We start from the raw sequence: 27,892 nt of genomic DNA, 5'->3' as shown, positions 1-27,892 counted from the left end.
CAATACTGCTCTGTAAAGCATTGAGATGTTTATGTGTATGCATATCTAAAAGCACAGCACTTAATCCTATACCTTGTCTATGATGCAAAGACCTTTGTTCACGTGTTTGTCTGCTGACCCTCTCCCCACAATTGTCTTGTGACCCTGACACATCCCCCTCTCCGAGAAACACCCACGAATGATCAATAAATACTAAGGGAACTCAGAGGCTGGCGGGATCCTCCATATGCTGAACGCTGGTTCCCTGGGTCCCCTTATTTCTTTCTCTATACTTTGTCTCTGTGTCTTTTTCTTTTCCAAGTCTCTCGTTCCACCTTACGAGAAACACCCACAGGTGTGGAGGGGCAACACACCCCTTCACTAGCAGGGGCCAAGTACCCACAACAGGCACTCACGGCAGACTTATGGACTGAATGATTATATTTTAGAATCTATTTGACTTAATTTCTTTCTAGACCTCTTAACTATAAATGTTACTTTGGCATTTATTCAAAACAAACCTCAAGCCAAAGTCCTATGCTAAACATATAGCCATGAACTCAGTAGAGTTTCATGTTGGTGTGGGGACTTCTTCATCTCATTACTGTGTACTCTTAACTGGAAAATGGGACAAAAAAATCCAACTGTTAACCTGTACTCTAATGTTACTGTGCAGATATAATTCAAATTGTGCAAGAGTTTTATTCCTAAAACATTAAACCCATGCTTTAAATGCATTGCTGTTGGTCCTTATCAGTTTATGAAAGTCAAAGAAACCCTTTTGTAAAATAAACACTTCCTAATGTAAACTTTTATTTTCATATGTATCTGGCTTATAAATTTAAACTTTGGCAAACCCTCCTTCCTCAAATTAGGATCCACCATCATTGCTTATCATTCAGAACAGAAATCTGAGTGTGCAAATTTACAAAAGGTAATACAATAGGATAATTTGCAAGAAGACATAAAACTGAGCAAGGGATTCCTAGTTATTCTCATTCTTCCCTTAAAAATAAGAAAAAAAAAACCCAAAAACTTATACAATTAAAGTATTAAAATGCACTATCATCTATTGCATTTAATCTCTACAAAATCACTACAAAGTTGGCAAGGAAATTATTATTATAAATATTTCACAGATGGAGAAAGTGGAATCCAAAGACAAGTAAAACAAAGAAAACCCAGGTTGTGTAGCTGCAAAACTAAGATAAAGCCATGCCTAGGGACTTCCGGTCCTATGGTCTTTTAGAGCTCTTCTATGGAGGAGGAAGCCAATTCCAGTAATAGACATAACATTTGCAACTTGACTTGATTTCTGAAATCTCCACCTCAATGAGTTTGAGTGAGTAGAAGTTTAATCTATTAGTGAAAGATAAATGTTTACTCAGGGAACCTTGGTAAGAATAACATTATCATAAGTCATTGTAAATAGGTGGTCTTCACTTAAAAAAAAACTCATATAATATATGAAATGGGATATTACTCAGATAATTATCATCCTCAATATAAAACATTTGATATATGCCAGAAACTGTATCTTTATTTCAACTTTCATGACAACCTGCAAGGTAAGTAATGGTGTTCATATTTTATAGACGAGAAATTGAGGCTGAAAGAAGTTACTAAATTATCCAAGCTGACACGGAAAATGCACCAGTGTCATCTCCCTCATTCTTGGCATTATGCCTGCAACAGTGAATGCTCTTGATAAACATTTCTGAGTGAATGAATGGCTGAATAAATGAATGAATGAAGTGATAAAGCCATGGTTTGATTCAGGTGTGCCTGCTTCTAAAGGTCATATATTTTTCCCAATGTCATACCCTTCACTTTGTAAGTAAATGTATTACTGGCTTCCCTCAAAGAGAAAATGTTCCCCGCAAGCATCTAAAATAATAACTAAGTTGCATACAAGTTTTCAGAACATGATCTGCTATGTAAAGTGAGAAAAGCCTGGATTGTAAAATATACTTCACATGGGTGGCCGTAAGATTACTCAGGTCTGAGTTCCACTACTGTCTCTCATCAGCGAGTTGACTTGTCTGGATATGGGTAGAGTTTTAGGCTGGCCGATTTGTGAGTCTCCTTTGGTTCCTCTGACTTCACCACCATTCCCTCTGGCATCTCTTCCTAACACTCCAAGTTTCTACTTAAAACATTCACTGGATAAGCTCTGTCTATAGGCATCTGGGTAGGAACCATGAGCAGCTTCAAGAAGATTGTTATTTCCAATAAGGAGAGGCAGCCAGTGTCAGGTGAATGCAACTCATTTTATCACACAAGGACAAAAAGTGTGTTCACTTGCCATAAATGGAACAAAGGCAAGAATGAAAAGCTCTTGACAAAGAATTCCCAAAGGGCAATCAGGAGGTAAGGTAAAACAGAATCCTCTTTGAAAGCAGGAGTTTGTCTTCCATATCCCTGGGTCTCTTGCTACAGTCAAATTCTCAGGAAGCAAAGGCAAGTTTACAAACAAAGAGAAAGTGGAGAAAAGGAAGTCAGGCCACTGTAACACGCTCACTATTGACCTTCGTGTGGACAGTTCACCCTTCTGCAAGCAGGCCCAGCAGGTAACCCTGCTTCTTCCCTATTTTCACCAAGGCTCTTCACATCTATTATTGTAAAGTGCAATGATTCCATAGACTCTTTGACTCCATCTTCTAACCTCACATGTTGTCGGGACATAAAGAACCCAGCATGTTTGGGAAGGCTCATGTGAGGGTGAAGAAATACCAAAGACCTAGAAGACAGCCAGGCGCGATAGCTCAAGCCTGTAATCCCAGGACTTTGGGAAGCCGAGGCGGGCGGATCATTTGAGGTCAGGAGTTCAAGACCACCTGACCAATATGATGAAACCCTGTCTCTACTAAAAATACAAAAATTAGCCAGGCATGGTGGCACGCGCCTGTAATCCCAGCTACTCCAGAGGCTGAGACAGGAGAATCTCTTCAACCCAGGAGGTGGAGGTTGCAGTGAGCTGAGATGCATCATTGCATTCCAGCATGGGCAACCAGAGGAAAACTCCAGCTCAAAAAACAAAAGAGCTAGGAGACACACAGGAATACAGGGCACGGGCAGGAAGTCAAGAAAAAAGATATTCTTGTAGAACACCAGCCAAATAGAAGACATGCCACAGACAGCAGGTCATGAGCAGATAAAGTCGTAGCTCAAAACTGCACTCCCTAGGCCTTTTTGGCCTAACACTCTGTTCTGCAAAACCACTGCACCATCTAACAGCCCGAAAGCACAACCTATTCCATCATCATCATGAATTGGGTTTTCTCCAGATAGAAGAAAACAGCAATGCAATCTGGTGTTTGCACAGAAAACACAGCAGCAGAAAAAGCAGGAGGTACACACCAGAACACCTGCTCAGAGACATTGCCTCAGAAACAGTCAAGCACTCACGGGACGGAAACATCTGTGTGCAGCTCCACATGCCAGGAGCCTTGAATTATAGGATGGGGGAACCTAGAGAGAGGCAGGGAGTCAGAAATCAAATGATTTGGATAATGTGGGAGGAGGTGCTGAGAAGAAATACACAGAGGTCAGGGAAGGTAGGGAAGGGTCTCTGGACACAACGTTTTGGTATCCTTTCAGCACAAAGGATGAATGTGGCTCTTCTGGAAAAAGAATCAACACCCTGTGCTCTATGACAAAGAGCACAAAGACCAAGTTTGCTGCTGAATGGTTAGATGACTTGTCCCAAGTCACAGCTTGTTAAAGTAGGAGCTAAGGAAGATCCAGGTCTCTCTGATCAGCGACTCTGCTGGTTCCTCTACCCAACACTAGAGCCCCTGGCAGCATTTACAGTAACAATAAGTCTCTTCTACCTGCAAAGTTCTTCTTCTTTGGCTTCTATAACTCCTCTCTTTTAATGTTCTCCTATTCCTCTTACCAGTTCTCCCCAGCATCCTTCTCCTACTTATCTCTAACACATTCTCCATGCCTCTGTTGTACCCCACATGAACATTAGCAAGAGAGTTAATATTTTCCCTAGATGATGTACCTCCTTCTATCTGCTTAAACCTATATGCTGATAAATCCTAAACTTCTGAAGTAAATCAAACCCTTTCCTTAGCCCTACATTGTTATGACTAACACTAGTTTTCACATCTTCACAGGCACCCGAATCAATATTTGCCAAACTAAGCTCACACATAACTTGACCAGCCAAAGTGGATTGGCCAACCCACATTTCCAGAGGCTGCCGCCTCTGATTTCACTCCAAACCACATGGGATATGTCTTTGAGCTCCCGTGATCTCCAAGGCATAATTTTGATGAAGTTCTTACCAAAGAACATTTTAATTGTTTGTTTACTACTCTCTCCAATGGACTGTGAGCTGCTCAAGGATTAAAAATGTCTATTTATATAATTGTAAATATAGGTAGGTAGTAAATATTTCTTGAAGGAATCAATGCAGAGCCTAATTTAATTAGAGGTACCACCTTAGCAGGTTACACAAGCCAGACATCATTCTCAATGCTTCTTTTCTCTCACTCTCAATTCTGATTAGTTGCCAAGCTGTATACTTACCTCCCATATAACAGTTGAACATTTTTTACATTTCCATTTTTAACCAGGTTTCTCCTCTCCTGCTTCAACCCTGGAAGATGTAAAGTCAGTTAGTGAGTGGAGAATGGATTAAAAACCTTCAGAGGTGAATACAGAAGAAGCCAATTAAACCTCTCTGTCCACGCAGGCCATTGTCCCAAAAAAGCTCTAAAGCAAGGGAGAAAAACATTAATTTAAAATATGCTTGTAGTTTTATCAATGAGAGTGATCTTTCTAATTATTGAACTAAAACTGTTTAGGGAACTAGAGTGACCATAGGATGTTTAATTCCCAAACAATGACCAGAGAAGCCATGGAAGCTTCTTTATATTTTATCTAAAAAGAAGGGAAAAAGCTACCCCAGAGACTGAATTTGAAGAAACACAGAAACTAAAATAAAGTTACTATGTGATTACACTCTGTAAGTCCTGATTCTCCACAACATTTACCAAATTTGAATGAAACTATTAAGAGTTTGGTTGAGCAACAGTTAAAAAGTTAGCATAATTCCATGGTTTATAGGCATTCATTTAAAATAATTTTGATTTGGCAGCTTTCCAGTTATGAAGCCAATATTCCCCTCCCCCTGCCCATGTCCCAACAATCTGTGGGCCCTTTAAAGCTTGTGGGTCCTAGGCATTGCGCCTGCAAAGCCTAAACAATAAAGCTGCATTGACTCATTGCATTCACTCAACCAAACACACTTTGCAAAATGTAAATCTGATCACGCCCTACCTCTATTTAAAATCCTTCCATTAATCCTAATCACCTACAGGAGAAAGTCCCAATATTCCTAAATGGGCAAGCATGACATTCACAGCCCGGCCCTACCCCCTCTCCAGCCGCATCTCTTTCCACTACCTGCCACCATGTACCATCATTGCTGGAATATATGCAAATGCAAGCACCATAGTGCTTTCCACCTTCACTGCTTTGCAAGTGTCTTTACATTACCTGGAATACTCTTTCCTGTCTCTTGTATCAAGCTAAATGCTATACTGTTTTTAAGACTTTCTGAGGAGATCACCAACTTCTAAAACCTTCTTGAATCCCCTTTCCCAGCCCTCATGATAATTTACCAGTCATTGCCCTATTATTGCTTTTATTATATCCTACCACTGAAATATTTGTTATATGTCTGCCTTCAAATGTAGACTGGGAGCTTCTTGAAGGCAGGGACAACATTTTACTCAAACTTGTTTCTCAAGCATTTAACCTAAAACTTGGACATGTATTCAATACTGAATAGACTTTTGTTGAATAAAAAAAGAATACAGTTGCCTATATCAGTAATGTAAATTTTAATGATATCTGTGCAGTAAAGAATACAATATTAAAAGAAGGCTTAGGCCAAATTACACACAAAGACTTTAAGAGAAGTTCAAATGTGTGATTATGTAAACCACTTTAAACCCCAGAGAATGTGAGGGAGATATAGAAAATTATAGAAGAGAAAATATTATTCCAGGTTAAAAAAAAAAGGGGCGTTTGATTCTGTAATCTAGAGATGGGTTCTTTTGACATCGACTTCTGGCAAGTTTCCATAAAATATTATTGAATCAATTATGTGTGATTTCATAGGCTCTGTAGAGGAAACAACAATTACCAGGAGCCAGTACTTCATTCCAAAAAAAAATTATGTCTAAAATCACTACTTATTTTTGCTTTCTTAAAGTTACTAGTCCAATAATTCAATGAGGTAGCTATAAATGAAAACTTGTCAAAACACTTATTTGGATCATTATAATACCTTTTTAAGCAAGAAAATATATGGAAATATGAGTTAATTCAAGTATTATTCCCTAAGAAAACCTCCTCCTCTCTACCCATGCCATAAATACAACCCTCAGAAACAAGCAACAGCAGCCTACCACCAGGAAGGGACAGAAGGAGGCATGAGACTTCCTCTGGGACAGGTACATAATAAAGCTCATGGTGGAGCTGGAACACTGAGAAAAAGCTTTCAGCACCATTCCTTACCCAAAGCACAAGATGAAAGCAGTTCACTATTAGAGAGCTTTGAAGGCTTGTAATACACTAGAAGTAATTATTGTAACAACTACAAAAAAAAAAAAATCCAGCTGAAATATTTACCAGGCTGATTAAATTCTCTAAATAATGGCCTAACAGAGATGTACCCACTTCTTTTTGTAAATAATATTTACTTCAGTCTCTTCTGTTCTTCAGCATACCATCACTAACATTCAACAAAAAAATTATGAGACAAACAGAAAATATAGAAAATAACCCATTGTCAAGAGATAAAGTAGTCAGTGTAACCAGACTCAGAAATGACTGGAACTATCAAACAAGAAAATTAAAATAACTACAATTGATATCTTAAAGGATCTAGAGGAGTAGTCAGCAAACAGTGGCCTATGGGCCAAATCCAGATTACTGCTTGTTTTCATAAGTAAAGTTTTATTGAACACAGCCATACCCATTTATTTCTGATTACTTATGGATATCTTTGCACCATAATGGCAGAGTTAACAGTTATGAGGCCATAGCAGTGCCACTAAAGCCTAAAATATTTACTATCTTGCCCTTTACAAAAATAAACTTTACTAATCTCTTGTCTAATGGAAATGTTTGACAATTTGCATAAACAAATACAGACTCAATAGAGAGATGAAAACTATAAATTAAAAAATCATGTCAAATGAGTTCCTTCAACAGGCTCATCAGAATGAAAACAGCATAGGAATAAATTAATGAGCTTGAAAATATGTCAACATCAATAGAAATTATCCAAAGTGAAACACAGAAAGATAAAAAAACAGAGAAAGAAAAACAAAACCTAAGAGCAGTGTGACAACATCAAATGGTCAACAAAAATGTAATTGGAGCCCCCATTGAAGACGGAACAGAGCAGAGGAAACATTTGAAGTAAAAATGAAAAAGAATTTAGCAAGTACTGTCACTTTCACCTTCAATTGGTTAAATAATCATACCATTTAGCCTGGGAGTGGGCTAATTAATGGTATGCCATAACTTGGACAGAAGTCTAGTATACAACAGAATTCTGACTTGCATCCTGTTCTGTATACATTTTGATATTTGTATCTGATGATTTGTATGAAAATATGGGTTTACTAATCAATTTTTTGATAACATTGATCTAAGACATAGAACAAATCACAGTGAGTGAAAGAATTAGAATCAGTGGTGTCTAGATAGGCTTGCTAGTGTAATGGGCCAACCTACAAATATAACCACAGCATTTAAATATAATGTATAAGCATGAAAAAAAGGATGCATAAGATTCAGCTTAATTACACTATGTATCCAAGATATAGTGGATTTACATAAAAATGAGTCCAATACAAACAAATATCTGTGTTTAATGTGATGCCCAAATAAGTAAACATACGCTCAAATAATATTCACAGAGGCACAGAATTTAAGGCAACCAACATAAGATTCTGTTTATAGTCTGTGATTTGACTATTAAAATTGGTGGGCCATTTGACAACCACATTCTTCAAAGGCAAATATATTATGTTGAAACCATGTCAATGGAGCAAGAAATATTTAACTTGGAGAAAAGAAAATCAGTAAAGCCAAGACATTGAACAATCCTCGTAAGTAGAAGAGGAATTAAGTTTATTTTGCATGGCTTCTGGAGATAGAATTAAAACATAAATAGAAATTCTAAAAAGTCAAATTCTGACTCAATGTATTTGGAAACTTTCTAACAACAGAGGCTGTTCATAAATGGGAATAAGCTGCCTTATCAGGAAATGTCCCCATCACTATAGATGTCCACATAAAGACTGTATGTTGCAGAGAAGCCTCAAGCATAGGATTGGTGGTTGTGTTCCTGGCTTTCCTATCCGGACATTCTGCACTTCTGTAATTGTGGAAAGAGGAGGCTCTATGGAGAAGAGACAAGGATAAGGAAAATTATTATGGGACCAGTCACTAAAATAGGATTACTGGGCTTAGGGGAAAACATCTCACATTTCATTTTGGTCATGTTGAGTTTGAGTGGCTGTCAGATAGCCTAATGGAAAGGTTATGTTGGCAATTAATTATATTTGGGGCTCAAAGTAAAGGTCTGAGCTAAAGTTAAGTTTAGGTGCATTCATTTCATAGATTAATACTGCCTGACTGAAACATATGAAACTAGTTTTAATAATTTATTTTATTTAACCCAATGTATTCAAAATATCATTTTAGTATACGGTCAATATAAAAATTATTGAGATACTTACATTCTTTTTTGTTTTTGTTTGCAATAAGTCTTCAAACTTTACAGTAAGTGTTTTATCCATATAGCAGTATAGTTTAGATACCCACTTTCCAAGTGCTTACTAGCCACATTTAGCTAGTGGTTACCATATTGGACAATGCAGGTATAGGTGATCATTGAATTCATTAAAAAAGATATAGAAAAGACAATTTAGGATTAAACTTTGAGAAAGCCCAATTAAAGAAACTAAGATACAGCCAACACTGAGGAAAAACCTAGGAAAGTGTATTGTTCAGACAGTCAAGAGAAGACAATGAGAATGTATGTGCTCAATTACATTAAATCCTGCTGAAGGTTCTGTCAGATTTAAGTATCTGTTACATTTAGTGATGTAGAAAAATCAGCGCCATTAGCAGGACAGAAGCCATATGACAGTGGATTGAGAAGTGAATGTTCAAACGTCACTGTTCTCGGTTTGAGGAGTAATGTGCTCAGACTTTGTGGTTCTCTGCCCATTCTGCCATGGGCTTTGGATCTCTATTGGATAATCCATTAAAGGAAAAAGAACAATTGGCAGGCTGCAGGGTGCCTTCTCAGGAGACTCCTGTGGAAGGCACAGAAATGAAGCAGCTGCAATGCCTCCTTTCTATGCCCATCAGACTCTTTTGTAGTGGATTCTTTCAGAAGATATATGCTTTCTTCCTATTCTTTAGTCACAATCTGGGATAAAAATTGTTCAAAGCATAAAATAAGGCATTTTATTCCTTAAAAGAAGGATTCCCTGGACATAATTGGGCAGGGAGGGGATGAGGGAGCATCTTCATGCACAAAGCCATACATGGTGACTCTTTCAGAACTAACCGGTAAGCATAGGTGAATGGATGACTTTATGGTGACCACAAAGGAAGAAAGCTATATGTAGTATATACATGATCTGATCTCAGCTCCATTCAGAAAAATTTTCTCTCAGTTAAAATAAATTCTAAGCCCCACCTGTAAGGCACAATTATATAAATAACATATGCACGTTTTGCCAACCACAGCAAGAGCATGGTTATGTTACCTAATCCCCTCGCGTAGGAGACCATCTCTGAGAGGCTTTCTCATGCCATCTGCAGAGCTGCCTGCATTAAGTGGAAGGCCCATTACCATGACCATTACTGGCAAGGACATCCCTTGGAATAGAAATGGGATGAAAGAGAGTAAGAATTTCAGAAACAACCTGTCTTGGGCCCGAATGCAGTTTTGGTCCTGCAGTCTTACTTAAACTCTCTGAACAAAACTTAATGGTCAGGCCCATGGGTTCACATGAAGACCACATCATGATTCTATTATATGGCCTATTTGCCTTCCGCTGACACATGGCAAGTCTCGTTCAGTTACTTGTTTATCACGGTGCAAAAAAAAAAAAAAAAAGTCCTGAGTTCTAGCTCTGTGTTATATTGAACCAAACCAGACCCCTTCCTGGGCCTGTTATCTCATCCTTTCTAGCTGGCTGTGATCTGATCCTATCACCATCAATCCAGAGTTCTCAGATTTTTTTAACCACCCGTGGCCCCTAGGAGGTCTGTTCTCTTAAAAGCGATTTTCTCTTGCCAGCTCACTCAGAGGATTCATGATGACTATGGTTGACATAGGAATGATTCATCTATCATAAAGGTAGCTGCATGAGATCAAAAATACTCCAAGGAGAGCCAGAAGTGGGGGAAAGTGAGATTCAAAACCAAGAGACAGATCTGCACTGAAGCGGATGACAGCTTAATGAGAGGGGGAGATAATACTCCTGCATTTTCTATAACTCATGTGTGCTTTTATGCCTCTCTGAAAGGCAAAAGTGCAGATTCACTGTCAAATATGTCTCCCGTGGTCCATCTCATGCCCACTCGAGATACTTCCTCCACAAAAATAGAAGGTAACAGATAGGCTACCAAGAAGCATAGGTCAGGATAGCCCGGAGTGATTCCAGACACCGTGCCCTGGATATCCATTGCTGGCCGCTTGTTTGTGATAATTCACTTGTCATTTACAAAAAGGGCCGGAGACCATGTTGAAAACATGTAGTTCTTTACATGGATTGTTTGATACTTTAACTTACCGTTTTTATTCTTGAGATGGAATATTTTTATTATAATGTAAGCCAACCACCACTACTTTAACAGCCATTTTCTTCTATCCTCTCCCTAGTGAACTTAACAATAGCCTACACCCAAATTCCAACCCCAGACTGAGTCCTGAAACTCCATTGTAAATGGAACATCTTACCAATGTGAGACCAAGACCCCTATTCCAGCCATAGATAGCCCAATCCTAGTCATAAGCAGAACCCTAATTCAGGCCACAGACAGCCCTGTGTGTGGCCAGAGATTGGCCACCATTAACCAGAGCCAGGGGCCTCAAAATGACCCCAGAAGTGATTAGATGAAAGGAGAGGCCACTCCCACAAGGGAGCCACAAGTCGATGTGCATGTCTTTGTAGGAATGGGTCAGAGACATTTTTATTATGAAATATGATACATTCGTTTTATAGTTTCCTAGCAACAGGATGCCAATCAACCAGCTGTAATTCACGGATTCATTTTCTTTGTTATGAAGGAGCTGGCAGCGGGAGGTAGGAGGACCTCCTAGCACATGGTAGAACTGACAGTGTGTGGCTCGAGGATGAGGAGACCAAGCCTGCAGAAGGAAGTACCTCGGAGAGTGTGCCTTTCTTCCTTCAAACTCTTTGAAGCAGGGATTCATCCTACTGCTGTTGCTGCTGTCATTGCTACTGCTGGCTTCTTGCTCCCACAGTAATTACTAGAGTTGATGGGTACAATTTTAAATCATATGGCATGTTTTTGAATCACACACAGTGCTTGCTCCATGCTCAAAACATTGGCAGTAGAACACAAATCAGGACAGAAATAATAAACCTTCTCAGGCTACTTCCCCTAGTATCTTGGCTGAGCTTTGAAAAAGCTGTAATCGCTAACCAAGTCAGGTGGTTAGGTCTCTGAGACGTTATCCTGTGGCTCGTTCCCACTCTTTTGAGCACCTGCAAATTTATTACATAAGATATTATTTTGTACTCAATCTAATTAGTTAGAACTATTTGTAGTCATTTGAAATACACTCCATGTTGATTAAAATAATTAGTGTAGGGCTACTAAATATTTACCTAAGATATGAATCCAGAGGGAATTTGATAAATTTAATTAGCAAGAACTAATTATTGTTATGATAGGAGTTAGGGTTTAATAAATATAATTACAGAGCACAAATGACGGTTTCTTAATTAATAGATACTAGTTGCAAACACAAGAGCCATTATCATATTTTCATGCAGGACATGCTATTCAGCACACCTTCCAGACATCAACTATAACAGCCATGGTGACTTACCATAAGAGGATGGAACACTTATATAGTGCTTATGCTGTCAGGCATAGTTCTAAGTGTTGTTAGCATATTAACTCATTTAATCCTTACAAAAACTCTGTCATTGGCTACATTTTACCTGTATAGAAACTAAAGCACAGAAAGGTCTGATAACTTGTCCATGGCTTAATGCGGTGGCTCACACCTGTTATCTCAGCACTTTGGGAGGCTGAGGTGGCTGAATTGTCTGAGCCCAGGAGTTCGAGACCATCCTGAGCCACACGGCAAAACACTGTCTCTACAAAAAATACAAAAAATTAGCTGGGCATAGTGACGTGGGCCTGTAATTCCAGTTGCTTGGGAGGCTGAGGTGGGAGGATCACTTGAGCTTGGGAGGCAGAGGTTGCAGTGAGCCAAGATTGTGCCACTGCACTCCAGTCTGGGCAACAGAGCCAGACCCTATCTAAAAAAAAAAAAAAGAAAAGAAAAGAAAAAAAGAAAAAGAAAAAAGGTAAATTGCCCAAGATTACACAGCTAGGAAGTGTCATTTGATCTAATGCAGTTTAGCTCAATAGTCCATGCCCTTAACCACTATTTTTAAAGGGTTTTTCCATGTTGCTAAGGATGGTCTGGAACTTCTGAGCTCAAGAGATCAGCCCCCACTTGGCCTCCCAAAGTACTGGGATTACAGGTGTGAGCCACCGTGCCTGGCCTTAACCATTACAATACCTAAAACAAACAATAGTGGTAACAACAAAAACACAAATAGAAATTATGAATGTTCAAAAAGCCAGCAACCAAAATCCTCAGATCCATATTTGCTATTCAGGTATAATAAACTTTTTTATATTTGCATATACCATTTTCATGATTTTGGAGATTCTAAAGATGATTCTGAAGTGATTGAATTATTCATATTCTCAATATGAGACAAAACCATTAGACTCAACCAAAGCTTCCTAGAGCTTTTTTCTAGGAAGAAGAGCTTGATTGCCTATTGTCATAGGTACCGTCCCCTAGATCTAAGTTCATATCCTTGCCCAGTGTCCTTCCCATCAAGGATTCTACGTCTTAACTTGTGCCTTTGGGACACTGGAAACTGCTGAAGTTTCATTCATGGGCAAATGAGCACTTATCATCAAGAATGGGAAGAGACTGTGCTAAGGGAAAGTTGCAAAAGCCCAGATTGTCAAAAGCTCTGGACTTTCTATTCAAAGTGGAATTGTGATACCCTTTCTTCCGAGTTAATGGGTGCAGCACAACAACACGGCACATGTATACACATGTAACAAACTGGCACATTGTGCACATGTACCCTGGAACTTAAAGTATAATAAAAATATATATATTTTTTTAAAAAGAAAAGAAATGCAGCCCTTCTCACAAAAAAAAAAAAAAAAGGTGGAGTTGTGGAAAGTTGTGGGTTGGTGCCACAGAGCAGAGCAATCCTAGAGACCACCTCCTTCTGGCTTAGCCGTATGTAGAAAAAATGCATTTCTTCCCCTGGACAATCCTGAGACACAGTTTAATCCAAAGGGAGCAATGTGGGATAGAAAAAAAATGAGAAAAACCAATAAATAGTAAAACAGGGAGCAGGAAAAGACAGGCCTGGATGCACAATTCTTTTTGTGCCTGTTAAATGAACTCTGGTGGGGATGAAGAGAGAGAATTATCCTATTTATATATTGAAAGGAATTTTAAATATGCATAGGCAGGGAGAGAGGATCCACAGAGATTGAAATGCAAAACACAGCATGGTCTGTGCATCTCCCCATCTATCTCTCAGTACCATTAACAAGTTCCTTGCACCAATTTCTGGAAAGCTCCCTCTAAAACTCAGAGCCATCCTTCTACTTACTCAGCATTCCTGTCTTAGAAAAGCAGTTCTATTTTTAAAAAGAAATGGGCCTTCACTTGCAAAACACCTTGCAAAAGTATTCACACAGAAACACAGATCATACTTTCACAATGATGCACACACACGTTCAACCAACCCATTTACACACACAGACACACAAAAACTTCCACCACTACCTTTCCTTCTGGACCACAGTCTCCTGGCCTTTTGGCACTGGGGTCACAGAAAAACAATGCAGGTTCATAACATGCACAGGAAAAGAACATCTCACACCGTCATGCAGGAAGACAGAAGCATGGATCAGAAGGCGTGGGAAATTTGTCATCATTCAGCTGAACACAATCACTTTGGGAACATGTAAGAGACAGAAAACTGACAGTATTTCCTAATGAATGCACTTCATCCACATTTTAAAACAACACTGTCCCACGCAAATCTTTACTGCCTTACCAAATTCCCCTTTTCACCAACCCCACCGAGCACACATCATCTGCTTTGAAATAGCAGAAACTGCTGTTCTCAATGGTTTCCAAAGTCCTGAAAGACAGAGAAATTGCCAAATACAAATAAGACCTTTGTGAGTCATCTTACTTCAATATCTCCCTTCTTCAATATCCCCTCAATGTCCCCAGCCTTCAATATCTCCCTTCTTCTCTGTCTCTCACAGGTACAAAAAGTCCCTGTTCCTCCTGATAAGGTCTGTTGCTTTGTAGGATTTGGTCACCAACATGGCTATTACTTTGGGAAAGATTCCATTCTCTGGTTATTTCCAGGGGAGCATAGTTTAAAAATTACAAAGTTTGCAAATGGTTAATACTTTCAGATTTTTTACAATAAGCTTCCATTTAAGGATGAAAACAATAAAAATATATGGAAAAAAGGGAAGAGGAGGGACAAAATATGGGTGCACGTAAAATTGTCTTGTTATATGTTATGACATTCTTCCAGCAGAAAGAAATCTTGAATGCTCCAGCTATCTTTTTTATTGAAAAATAAAATAAAATTGTAGCTTTTGTTTTAGATACAGGGGGTACATATGCAGGTCTGTTACATGAGTATGTTGCACCCAGATAGTGAGATAGTGAGCATAGTCGCCAATAGGTGGTTTTTCAAGCTATGCTCCTTCCCTTTCTTCTCCCTGTAGTAGTCCACAGTGTCTACTGCTCCCATGTTTATGTCCATGTGTACTCAGTGTTTAGCTCTCACTTACAAGTGAGACCACATGGTATTTGATGTTCTGTTCCTGCATTAATTCAGTTAGGATTATGGTCTGTAGCTGCATCCATGTTACTGCAAGGGATATGATTTCATTCCTTTTAATGGCTGTGTAGTATTCCATGGTGTATATGTACCACATTTCCTTTATCAAGCCGACCATGGATGGGCACCTAGGTTGATTTCATGTTTTGATATTGTGAATATCACAGCGATGAACATATGAGTGCATGTGTCTTTTGGGTGTAATGATCTATCTTCCTTTGGGTATATACCCAGTAATGGGATTGCTGGGTGGAATGGTAGGTCTGTTTTAAGTTCTCTGAGAAATCTCCCAATTGCTTTCAACAGTGGCTGAAATAATTTACATTCCCATCAATGGTATATAAGCATTCCCTTTTCTCTGCAGCCTCACCAGTATCTGTTGTTGTTTTTTGTTTTTTGTTTTTGACTTTTTAGTAATAGCCATTCTTACTGTGAGATGATATCTCATTGTGATTTTGATTTGCATTTCTCTGATGATCAGTAATAATAAGCATTTTAAGATCCAGGAAGAAGCCATTTGCCAAACTCCTGGCCTTCTCCCAGGCCTGATAACACTCTGCAGTTTGCCTGGCTAATACCTATTCATTCTTTAACTGTAGCATTACTTCCTCTAGAAGTCTGTCTCAGATGCTTCCCATCTGACAGCCGATTGATAGCAGTATGAAGGGAAAGGAATAGGGAGGGCAGGAAAGATGTCAATTCTATATTGAGACGTGTGGTTTGTGGTTTCTATATAAAATCCAGGTGGTGACATGAGTGAACGCTTGACCCTACAGGCCTGGTTATCAGGCATAGGAGGATGGACTCTGAAGCGTAGGAAGTCCCCAGCATGTGAACTGTCCTGAAAGCATTGGCCTAGAGAAGTGCCAAGAGGGGAGATGCCATATTCAGAGGAAAGAGTTTAATTCAGGGCTTTATGTGGAGAGTTACCTGTAGACCCAGATTCGTGATACCAGGACAGTATGAATCATCATCGCTGTAATTACCTTAATGTAACATTTTTCACTGAGAGCCCAGAGAAGTGCTTACATCTACATTAGTTTTCAGGCAATCAAACACCAGGAGAAAAATAAAAGCCTGAAAATGGTATTAATGTGTGAAAAACACTTTAAAAAACCCCACAAATATCTTGAGAACAACCTAGAAGAATGAGAATGTTTCACCAGGGTGACTTTGATTCACAGCTCCAATCTGAGCACAGGCTTGTGAAGATGCACAACAAAGGTGTCTTCCTCCCTGAGGAATTAGCACCTGAATCATTCGCTGCTTTCCAGTGTGGCACCTACCATAAAAACAGCTCTCCCCACGAAGGTCATAAAATACCTGCATTTCCTTAGTGTTGGTTTACAGATGAGAGGCTGAAGGGGCTCAGGACCCAGGTCTCTATTGACACCTGATTATTGCTAACCAACAATGGAGCAGAAGACGGACAAATGTAAACACAACTGTAATCTCTCTGGGTGTCTTTATGCCCATGTTGTTCATTTTCCTTTTCCTTGCAGCCTTCCATGAAGTGATTTTGGCCAGGTTCATAATGCTAGGGGATCTCTTCTCCAACTGTTGTCGTTTGTTGTTTAAAAAAAAAAAAAAACAAGAAACAAACAAACAAAAAAACAGCCTGATCGGATTGCAGGAGGCCCTGTGTGTATTGGGTCTCCCACCCCTTTCCATGTATTTGTGGAGCCTCACAGGCATCTGCTTCTGAGTTTGGTTTCTGATGGTCCCACCAAAACCTGCTTACCCTTTCACATGCAGTTGGCTTGCCTGTGCCCTTTCCAAGCAGCTCACATTCCATGGTGCACACTAAGGACAGCCCCTCTCGTGATGGCTGACAGTAAACTAACATCACCCAGATATGAATGCCGTTGCAGTCCAACAAGACCTCCTAGACCCTTCCCTCGGCCGCCTTACATCCAGGTACCATGTTTGGAGTGTACCATCCTTGGCGCACCATGCATAACTGACACTGCCTAGCTAGGAGCCCCGTCTTTTCTTATCAGAGTATATAATTTCTTTGTCTTCAGTGTATTCTCCCTGCAATACTTTTCACATACAGAAGGCAGAATGATCTTCCTGCAATGCATGTCTGTCTTTGCTATTCCACCATTAAAACTACTTCTGTTCCACCATTGCTTTCTGCACCTACAAAAGCAAGTCCAAACTCCTGACCGTGGCTTACTGGGCCTTCCGTAATCTGATCCCTCCCTCTTTCATCAGACATACCTCCTTTGTATGGTAAAATATGGGCTGAATGTTTGTGTCCCTAAAATTCATATGCTGGAATCCTGACCCCTCCTCCCCTTCCCCTGCAGTGAGATGGTATTAGGAAATAAAATACTGGGGAGATAATTAAGCCATGAGGGTGGAGCCTTCATGAATAGGATTAGTTCTCTTCTAAAAGAGACCCAAGAGTTCTCTAGCCCTCTTCCCACCATATGAGGACACAGTGAGAAGACAACAGTCTGCAACCTTGAACCCTGATGTCGCTAGACATCAACTATGCTGGCACCCTGATCTTGAAATTCCAGCCTCCCAAACCATGAGAAATAAATGTCTGTTGTTTATCAGCCACCCCATCCTTGGTACTTTGTTATAGCAGCCTGAAGTGACTAGGACAATATGGGACAATTAAGGAGATTATATCATTCGGGCTACTGCAATGGGAAGAAGAGTCATTAATGGGGAACAAGAACATACCAGAGAAAAGGAAGCGGGTCTTGAGCTTCATAAAAGCAGGTAAACAAGGGAATCATCTGCAAGTCTTCTGGAATTCATGGGGAAGAATGAAAATGGGTTGTCTTAGGAATACACTAGAGTGTGCTCTTTGTGGTTTGCTTTTCTGGAAACACAGTAGGGTGGCAGCCTTCCTAACAGCCACTGTTTCTAGAAGCACAGGCCTCAGGTGAAGTTCAGCACTGCCACCACATTTCTTGTGCAGTCTCCATAGTCCTCCAGCCACAGACATGCTCACTTGAGCCAGGTTTTGCACCCCTAGACAGACCTCAGTTGGCTGTATTGGAGTTAGAAACAATTCTCCTTCTTATATGCCTGACCAACATTTCAAGGTTCAGTTACCTTCTCCATAAAACCTTAATCAGGACCTACTTAGTCCAGTTGTTATAAATATTAAACAGAATGATACAAATAAAGTCCTGTGTGGCTTCCTGGTGCCTGATGAGTATTCAAGCAATACAGACTTATACAAGTCATTCCTGGCTGGGCCTTGTAGACGGAACTGCTTCCATGCAAGGCATGGAAGGCATCTATCTTTACACCTGAGACACCAGGTCTCAGTTGCTGCCATTTGTATCTCTTCTTCATGCTGTGTATTCATTCTTTTACCAGACATTCATTACTCCTCACCAGGGCTGCAACAGTGAACAAGACAGTCCCACCGCCAGCCCTTATGGAGATTGTGGCCCAGTGGGGCTACACATGAGTAAATAAACAATTGCAGTGCAGAGTGAGACGTGCAATACTAGGCTAGGGACAAGTGCCCTGGAAGCATGAAAGTAGGCATGTGACCCAGACCTCAGCAGAGGATGCATACAGGTTTCTGGAGGAAGCAATGTCCAAGCTTAGATGAAGGGAGGACTATTCAAAGAATAATTTGTAAAAGATCTCAAAGCTGGAAGGGGAGGGGGAGGAAGAGGTGGGGAAAATGTGTAACTCAGGGCAAAAGAACTGGTCTGATTGCATGCCCAGTTCTCTCTCTCTCTCTCTGATTCTCTCTCACACACAAACACACACTCACACAAATGCGCATACCACGCACACACACACACACACACGCTTTCCTCATGGCTTATCTTTGTTCTGCCTATAAGTGTCAAGGTATAAAGATCATCGGGTGTCTGAATATTTTGCCTCAGTGCTGATAGGAATCGAAGTCATTAACCCTGACAAAGACCTTTCTAACATTACAAGGCAATGGGACTAAGACACTACTTGGAGGAAGAGCTAGAGAGACAAAAATAAGGAATCACACATTAAGCACTCAATAAACATTTCCCTCCTTCGTTCCTGACCCAAGCCTTTTAGACAGTGAGTATAATGAATTTTGCAAACTGTGTGTATGGTAACCTTAGCTATTGTCAGGAAGAAATTAATGTTTTATAAAGCTTGTCCCAGGCACCACCCATGGGGACAAATTCCTGGGACAAGGGGCTGTAAAAGGTGGGGCTGCCAGTGGCAAGTGGGGGTGGGGATCAGGGCCAAAGAATGAGTGAGGGGTAGCCAGCAAATGCTTCAGATGCCTCTCTGGAGAACTGAATTTATGAACCTCGACTTCTCCCTGAATCCTCAAACATCTTCTGCATGGAGGGCTTGCTAGTGTACTCTTTAGATCTATGCACCTATTTATGCTGTCAGTGAGCCACTTAGTGATAAAATTCACAAACTCAAAGTTGCCTGGAGGCTGTGGCTGTTATCAGCAGCCAGCGGACAGCTCACATGGTGCCCCATCCTTAGCCATCAACAAGCTCTCCACCTGTATTGCTCTGCAAGCGCCTCCCATGTCTCTACAGACACACTCATGGCCAGCCAGAAATTACTCACATGAAGTTTGGGTCAGCCCACTGCTCCATCCCTGATGCAGAAGGTGGTTTCATGGCTAAGGGTGCGCAGGGAATTGTCAAGGATCTGTAAGAGAGTAGAGGAAAAAAATATACACACACCTACACCTGCATATACATAGTCATCCCTCAGTATCCAAGAGGAATTGGTTCCAGGGCCTTCCTCAGATACCAAAATTTGTGGATGCCCAAGTACTTGACATGAAATGACATCATATTTGCATATAACCTACACACATCCTCCTACTTTAAATCACCTCTAGGTTACTTATAATACATAATACAATGTAAATGCTATATAAATATTTGTTATACTGTATTGTTTCGGGAATAATGACAAGAAAAGTAGTCTGTACATATTCAGTACAGATGCTATTTTTTCCAAATATTTTTGATCCACAGCTTGATGAATCTATGGTTGCAGACGCCATGGATATGGAGGCCTGACTGTATACACATACAAAGTATCCTTGAAGACAAGATCTGCTTCCTATTTTGTAGGGTCCATTGAAAAATGAAAATGTGGGACTCTTTTGCTTATTATTAGCAGTTTGTTTCATGATGGCAACAGCTGAGCATGCAACCAAGCCTGGGACCCCTCTGACCACGGGCCTTGTTTGCACAGGTCACACCCCCACAAAGGCAGCCCTGCCTAGAGGTCACATAATCTAAAACTCTTATTTTACAGGTGAGAAAACTGAAACCCAACAACAGAAACCATTCTCTTGTTCCTGTCCTATGTCATTTTCGTGCTCTGCATTAGCCCCCCCGTAAGTTTCCTTAGCCAGGTACCTCTTCACCTGCCAGCTGTGAAATCGCAGGCAAGCTATTCTCCCTTTTCTTCCTCAGTTTTCTCATCTGTAAAATGAGGAGAATAACATGCAGATCTCAATTATTGGCTATAATAATTAAACAAGGTAATGAGGCAAAGGTTTAGAAGATCTCAATAAATACTGGTAATAGTAGTAATGGTTGTTGTGGTATTTTAGTAAATACCCCCACTGGTCTCCTCTGTGACTTCTCTTAGGAATCCACAGGACAGGACACCTTTGACAACACTGTGAACTACCTCATTGTGAGCAGAGGTGTGGGGAATAAAAGACAGAGCATCTATATCAGGTCCAGAGAAACCTTAGACCCTGGAAAAAGCTAATTCAAACAGTTCTGCTTCTATGAGTCTATGCCATTTACTCCCATCAAAGACTGGGCTGAGCTGGAAGAGTGACCTGGAGTGCTTGCCAAAAAGTCAGATTTCTGGACTCCCACAACCACCCACCGACCTAGATCTAATAAATCGGAATTTTCCAGGGTAGGATCTAGAAAGCCATTCTAATAAGCTTATTTCACACCAGTGGCTGAGGACCACTGCCCAGAGCCACCAACAAGCCCTCCATTGAGTGCCTCCTTTCCTGTTGCTCCCACCAGGCTGGTGCAGCCCTGCCTGTGGTAATCTTGCATGGGCAGGGCACCCAGCAGGCTCCAATTAAAGTGTGTTCGTTGGTTGTCGGATGGTTCACTGCACACGTCTCACATCTAACACACAATAAAAGCCGACTGCTGTGCCAGCTGGTCAGGCCACTCCATCTGGGCCTTGTCCAGAAGGTCTCCGGCTGGGGTCTTGAGAGGAGCCCATAGAGGCTGAGCACACCCTGCAGGCAGCGTCTTGCTCTCTTGCGGCCTCCAACTGTGGGCCATCTCTCCGAATGCTGGCATCTCCTCAAGCTTTACACATTACTGCTAAGGTGTTTGAGCTACATAAGCAAGGACAAAGGACATTTTGAGCCTTGCTTCCAACAAATGTCAAAAATGTATCCCACTAGATGCACAGGTCTATAAATTGTTTGGTAAGTTGCTCTGGTGGTTCTTCCTACAAACTCTACCAAGCAAATGGCAAACATTCCTCATTTTTCTGTTTTTTTTTGTTTTGTTTGTTTTTTTGAGATGGAGTCTTGCTCTACCGCCCAGGCTGGAGTGCAGTGGCACGATCTCGGCTCACTGCAACCTCCACCTCCCAGGTTCAAGTGATTCTCCTGCCTCAGCCTCCCAAGTAGCTGGGATTCAGGAGCCCACCATCACACCCAGCTAATTTTTTTTTTTTTTTTTTTTGTATTTTTAGTAGGGACGAGGTTTCACTATGTTCACCAGATTGGCCTCTAACTCCTGACTTCAGGTGATCCACCCACCATGGCCTCCCAAAGTGCTGGGATTACAGACGTGAAACACCTCACCCAGCTGCAAACATTCCTCTTTAGCCAAGGTAGCCTACCTGGCCCTTTCTGTCCTTCACTCTGGGAAAGAGAGAGAAACCCAATTGGAAGCAGGCTCCAGTCATCATGGGGATGGTCTGGTGTGGCTTCATCACCCTGTATTACTTCCTCTTCTCCCCAGCACCCAAATATCCCCTCTTTCAAAGCACCATTTAGTTTGTACCTCTTTAGAAATTGTGAGAAATTAAGACTGACTGCTCACTTTTCCTGTATGGAGTCTCTAATGGCCCCAAACTCAAGCTAAGAGGTGCTTATTTATAAGGAAAGAGCAGGAGGACCATGGAAATGTCATAGCATACACTGTAGGAAAGAGCTGGCTCTGAAGAAATGAAGCCTGTGTCCCCCAGGGAACCCTCCCGGGGCTCTAGAGGCCTAGGTACCTGCTTCAAAACAACCTTGGGAGTTGAGGCCAATTCAGCAAGTCTCTCTCTAGGAGTGAACCTCAGCCTGTACCTGCTACCTGTCCCCATCATATCCCCCTGTGTGATCCAGAGCCCCTCTTGTAAGCCCATGCATTGCATTAATCAGCCAGCAATCTTCCCTGCAGGTCAGCAAGGTGGCCAACATAATGCTTATTAAAATGAGCACAGTATGAAAAAAAATCACAGGCCCACCTCCCCAAAAGCTTTATTTTTAATTTTGGTTCTCAGTATTTATCACCAGGTTTTGTGTGTTTACTTTGTTTTAGTTTGGTATATATTAGCTTATACTACCTCTACAATGCAAGCCTTATGAGGGTAAGGACTACAATTTATTTGTTCAAATTAAAACACCATAAAACATATAGGTGCTTAAGATGTGGTTATTAAATCAAAGCACAAGAGAATGAGTTTGCTTAATCTAGCCCAATCTTGATGACCCCCCTTCTCCCTGGTGGTATCAGATGCTATCCAATTGATGTAGGATATTTAACAAGGCCTTGAGGAATAAGGAGTTTTATTCGTTTTAAAAGGTCAAAATTTCTGTAAACTCATTGTTTGTTCCAATAAAGAGGCAAGAATATAAAAGTAAATGTAATGACAGAAAATACTTAGGAACAAGGGGCAGAGCTCAGGGGAAGGAGGCATCAAATGAGGGAGGATGCTGAAGGTGCTAGGGTCTTATGGGAAGTGGGTATCTTAGTTTATCTGGGCTGCTGTGACAAAATCCCTTAGACTCGGTAATTTATACACAACAGAACTTTATTGCTCACAGTTCTGGGGGCCAGGAAGTCCAAGATCAAAGGTGCCAGCTGATTCAGTGTCTCGTAAGGGCCTCTTCCTCACAGAAGGCTCCTTCTATGTGGCCTCACATAGCAGAAGGACCACACAGCTGGCCTCAGGCCTCTTTCATAGGGCACTAATTTCCTTCATGGGGGTGGGGCCTTCATGACCTAATTGTCTCCTAAAGGCCCCATGTCAATACCATTTCCTTGGGGGTTAGCTTCCAACATATGAATTTGGGAAGGTCACAAACATTCCGACCGTAGCAGTTAGCTTGTAGGTCATTATTTGAAAAGACGACATTCTGTCTTCTGACCTCATAGACTGGGTTGGGTATCCCCACAACCTTGAAAATGAGGCCAATCATGGCACTTAGCATATTATGTTTTAACATTCATGTGCCCTGTGAGCTCCTAAAATATTATATTTTATTCCTTTCTGAACCCTTGGGCTCTGGCACACAGTGGGTTCTCAGTAAATGTTTGCTGAACAAATGAAAAAAATAAATTGGCAGGCTATTCCAAGTGGGAGGAATGGGGTAAGCAAAGGCTTTTGGAAATAAATGGTGTAGACAGACAAGGAATGTATGTTTGCTTGTTGCTGTTAACTGGAGCTTTGGGTAATTCAAGGTCATAGCGACAGATCCACCTTAAGTCAGTGGTCTAGGCAAAGAACTGCATTATGAAACCATGATCCAGTAGCTCACGCCTGTAATCCCAGCACTTTGGGAGGCCAAGGCGGGTGGATCACCTGAGGTTGGGAGTTCGTCAGCCTGACCAACATGGTGAAACCCCACCTCTACTAAAAATACAAAATTAGCCGTGCATGGTGGCACATGCCTGTAATCCCAGCTACTTGGGAGGCTGAGGCAGGAGAATCGCTTGAACCTGGTAGGCAGAGGTTGCAGTGAGCCGAGATCGTGCCATTGCACTCCAGCCTGGGCGACACAGCAAAACTCCATCTCAAAAAAAAAGAAAAAGAAACCATGCCCTTTGCCTGAAAGCACCTTTGTTACTGCACTTAGAGCATTTAGCCATAAAGTCATTGTTGTTTTCTCAATAGTTTTGCAAAAGATGAGTGCCCATTTCTTCATCTCTTTCACTGGGGCTCTGCCTGCACGTTGAAAGACTACAGAGTCCCAGCTACTGGGGAGGAAAGCAGGATCTTGCTTCAGACAATGAGATTCTGGGGCACAAGTGTAAACCCTGGGCAAGTAAGAAATACTACCAAAATATCAGGTCAAGGATGGGGTGGATGTGGCATCATTTCCTCCAGCTCTCTCCGCCTCACAGGATTTCCAGAAGAAACCGACTCTTGTGCTTTCTAACAATAATCTAAACTAGAGGCATACGCTTTCATCTTTCTCAGCTGAAAGGCTTTTTAAGCTCCCTACTGTTTGTTTTGGTTTATTACTGAAAGGCTAAAACCATAAAAAAAAATCGTTGTTGTGGGTATTTTCCAGTTGAGATGAAATATTTAACAAGGGTGAGGTGGGGAGGAGGAAGTTTGCTGAAAACACCATTTTTTAAAGGTCAAGAAATGCATAAACCCTTTACTTTAATACTGTTTGTTCCCACAAGAGACAAAGCGTTCCGAGTCTCCCCCCACTCCCGATTGTTACGCACAAATGCACACACGCCAGGTCCTTCCTCACAAACCGCGGCTATGATCCTCTTACAGCCCCGCGTAGAATCTTCCGTGGCTCCACCCAGCCCGGAAAATGAGATGCAGTCTCCTCAGCCCAGCATGAAAATCCTACCACAATCCAGCTTGACCTAGGTGTGCATCTCACTGCCCACAGGGGCCTCGACCCCCTTCCCCTAACAGCCTGTCAAAAAGACGTATTCTTGCAGACATTTTCTATGTATCGTTTTACCTCCTTGTGTCATAGAATCAGGCCAGTCTCTGTTTAAATAATCTCCTGCCTCTCCCTTCCCATCCATGGTGACACATCAAAATCTTACCCACACTTTCAACACCTAGTGCAATTTCACCTCCTCCAAGAGGTCTCCTTGGTCACCCCTCTCAGATTCCTCCTAGAGGCACGTGGCCACACTGTGCATCTGTTCATAACTAATCTCCCTGATCAGGCTGTGAGTTTCCTGAGAGGAGGGGCCACATGGCCTGTATAACTTTGTGCCCCCCACCAAGCACACACCTCTGCATAGTGAATACTCTGTATATCGCTTTTCAATCACTGAATTAATGAAGAAACAAATGAGCCTTTTCCTCTCTGCAGCATTTGCTCTACTATTTGTGCAAAAAATAAATTCTTAGAACATGCCAAAGCACTCTACATAATGGATGCATCTTCTGATTGGATTATAATTAAAATACGATTTTTAAAATAATAACATCGTTACCTCGATTGGCAGAAGGGAGATGGCAGATGTAATGGGTAGTTGATGAACAGTTTGAATGCAGCCATAATGTATATCATGTTAGTTTCTTATTTCAAAAAAGCACTTTAGAGGAACATCCCAAGGACTTGCTGTTAAATAGAATCCCCAAGTGAAGCCGGATTATACAGTACAAGAAAGTAGGAAAGCTGAAAGAGCTCATAGAGGAGGAGGCTCACAGAGCAGGAAGGCTGTGGGGCAGAAAGAATGTGACAGGCAGTTCATTAGGAGGCTGAAGAGTGGCATGAGGCTGGGTCCTGAGCAGCCTGAGAGGCAGCAGCTGCTGCACACATTCTAAACCAGCCTTAGCCAGTGCAGATGTCACCAGCCACAGGTGGCTACTGAATACTTGAAACGTGGGGAGTGTAAAGTAAGATATTACAAATGCCATTAAATACACACTGGATTTTGAAGACTTCCTATGAAAAAAGAATGTAACTGATCTCATTAGTGACTTTTTTACATTGATTACATGTTTGAATAATAAGATACTGAATATATTGGGTTAAAGAAAATATACTATTAACATTAGGCCAGGCACAGCGGCTCATGCCTGTAAACCCCAGCACTTTGGGAGGCCAAGGCGAGCATATCACTTGCGGCCAGGAGTTTGAGAGCAGCCTGGCCAACATAGCGAAACACCATCTCTACTAAAAATACAAAATTAGCTAGGCGTGGTGGTGCATGCCTGTGATCCCACCTACGTAGCAGGCTGAGGCACGAGGATCGCTTGAACCTGGGAGGTGGAGGTTGCAGTGAGCCAAGATCGTGCCTTTGCACTGCAGCCTGGGCAACAGAGCAAGACTCTGTCAAAGAAAGAAAAGAAAGAAAAGAAAGGAAAGAAAGGAAGGAAAGAAAGAAAGAAAGAAAGAAAGAAAGAAAGAAAGGAAGGAAGGAAAGAGAAAAAATATATCATTAATATTGATTTCAACTTTTTAAAATGTGGCTACTAAAAAAATGTAAAAATGTAAAATTACATATGGGACTAGCATTTGTGGCTTTCATTATATTTCTACTGGACCACGCTGGTCTAGACCAAGTTATTTAGACCAAGCAGGTTGTCAGTTTTCTCACTCTCTGAGTAGTTTGTCAGTGAGTGATGGTAAAGAACATCACTCGCACTCTAAAAAAAATAGGTGCCAGAGCAAGCCAGCCTCGTGGTAGCATAAGAGTCATTTCCGTGGTCATTTTCCCACTCATCAGAGCCCAGGGATTACCATCTGAGTCTAAAGGTAGAAAATATACAGTGTGACTATTACCACAGCCTTGGGATCATGAACCATCCTAAGCCCCAAGCAAGAAAAGTGCCAGGAAGTATTTATCATATTTGGATGTGGGAATTAAAGAAAAGATTCTTTAAGCAGGAGTTGTTATGGTTTTGCTTATATTTTTTTCTATCATCACAGGGTTCATTCATATTAGTGGTTTCTTTAACCTGGTATTTCTAAGTACGCTGATAAGTATGACTTAACTGATTGTCTGTTGGCTTTAGGTACTATTTGCTGTGGATGCTTAAGCCTAATTTCTTATTCCCCCCACCCCCCACCAAATGGGCTTAATATTAATATATAACCAAAGGAGTCTTTGAAATAACAAATCTTGACCATCACTCCTCTTCTTCAACCTGAGTAAACTGAGATGTGGCATAGCAACCAGTCATAGGCCACATACACTCCTGGGCAGCTAAGGGGATGACGGTGAAGGATGGGGGGCAGGATGATATGCAAGTAAATAGACCTAGTATTAACAAAAATATCTTTGCTGTAATTGACTTAAGTCCTAGCTTAAATTATGTTTATCCAAAATCTTTGCTTGCACAAAGGTGAAGTCTTTGTTATAAATTTCTATATAACAAGTTATCCTATAATTTAGCAGCCTAAAGCAATACATGTATACGAGCTTACAGGGCCTCTGGGCCAGGGTGTTGCTCAGCAGCATCTTTCATCTTAGAGTCTCTCACAAAGCTGCAATCAAAGATGGTGAGGGCCACAGTCATCTGAAGGCTCAGCTGGGGTAGTACATGCTTGCAAACTCACTCACATGGTAAATACTTTCATGAATATATGTATATGCATGTATGTTATTTATGCATACTGAGTTATTTATGTTGCGGAGACAACTTTTTTAAAAATTGCTATGGCCTTTTCTATTAACTGCACAAATGATTCACCCTGAATTTATATCTGCTCACCACTCCCCTACCTTCCTTCTCTGCTCCACATACACATAGTCACAGGATATACT

Source organism: Pan troglodytes, chromosome 12 (genome assembly GCF_028858775.2).
Source record: "Pan troglodytes isolate AG18354 chromosome 12, NHGRI_mPanTro3-v2.0_pri, whole genome shotgun sequence".
Classification (NCBI taxonomy): domain Eukaryota; kingdom Metazoa; phylum Chordata; class Mammalia; order Primates; family Hominidae; genus Pan; species Pan troglodytes.
This window is presented reverse-complemented; position numbering follows the sequence as displayed.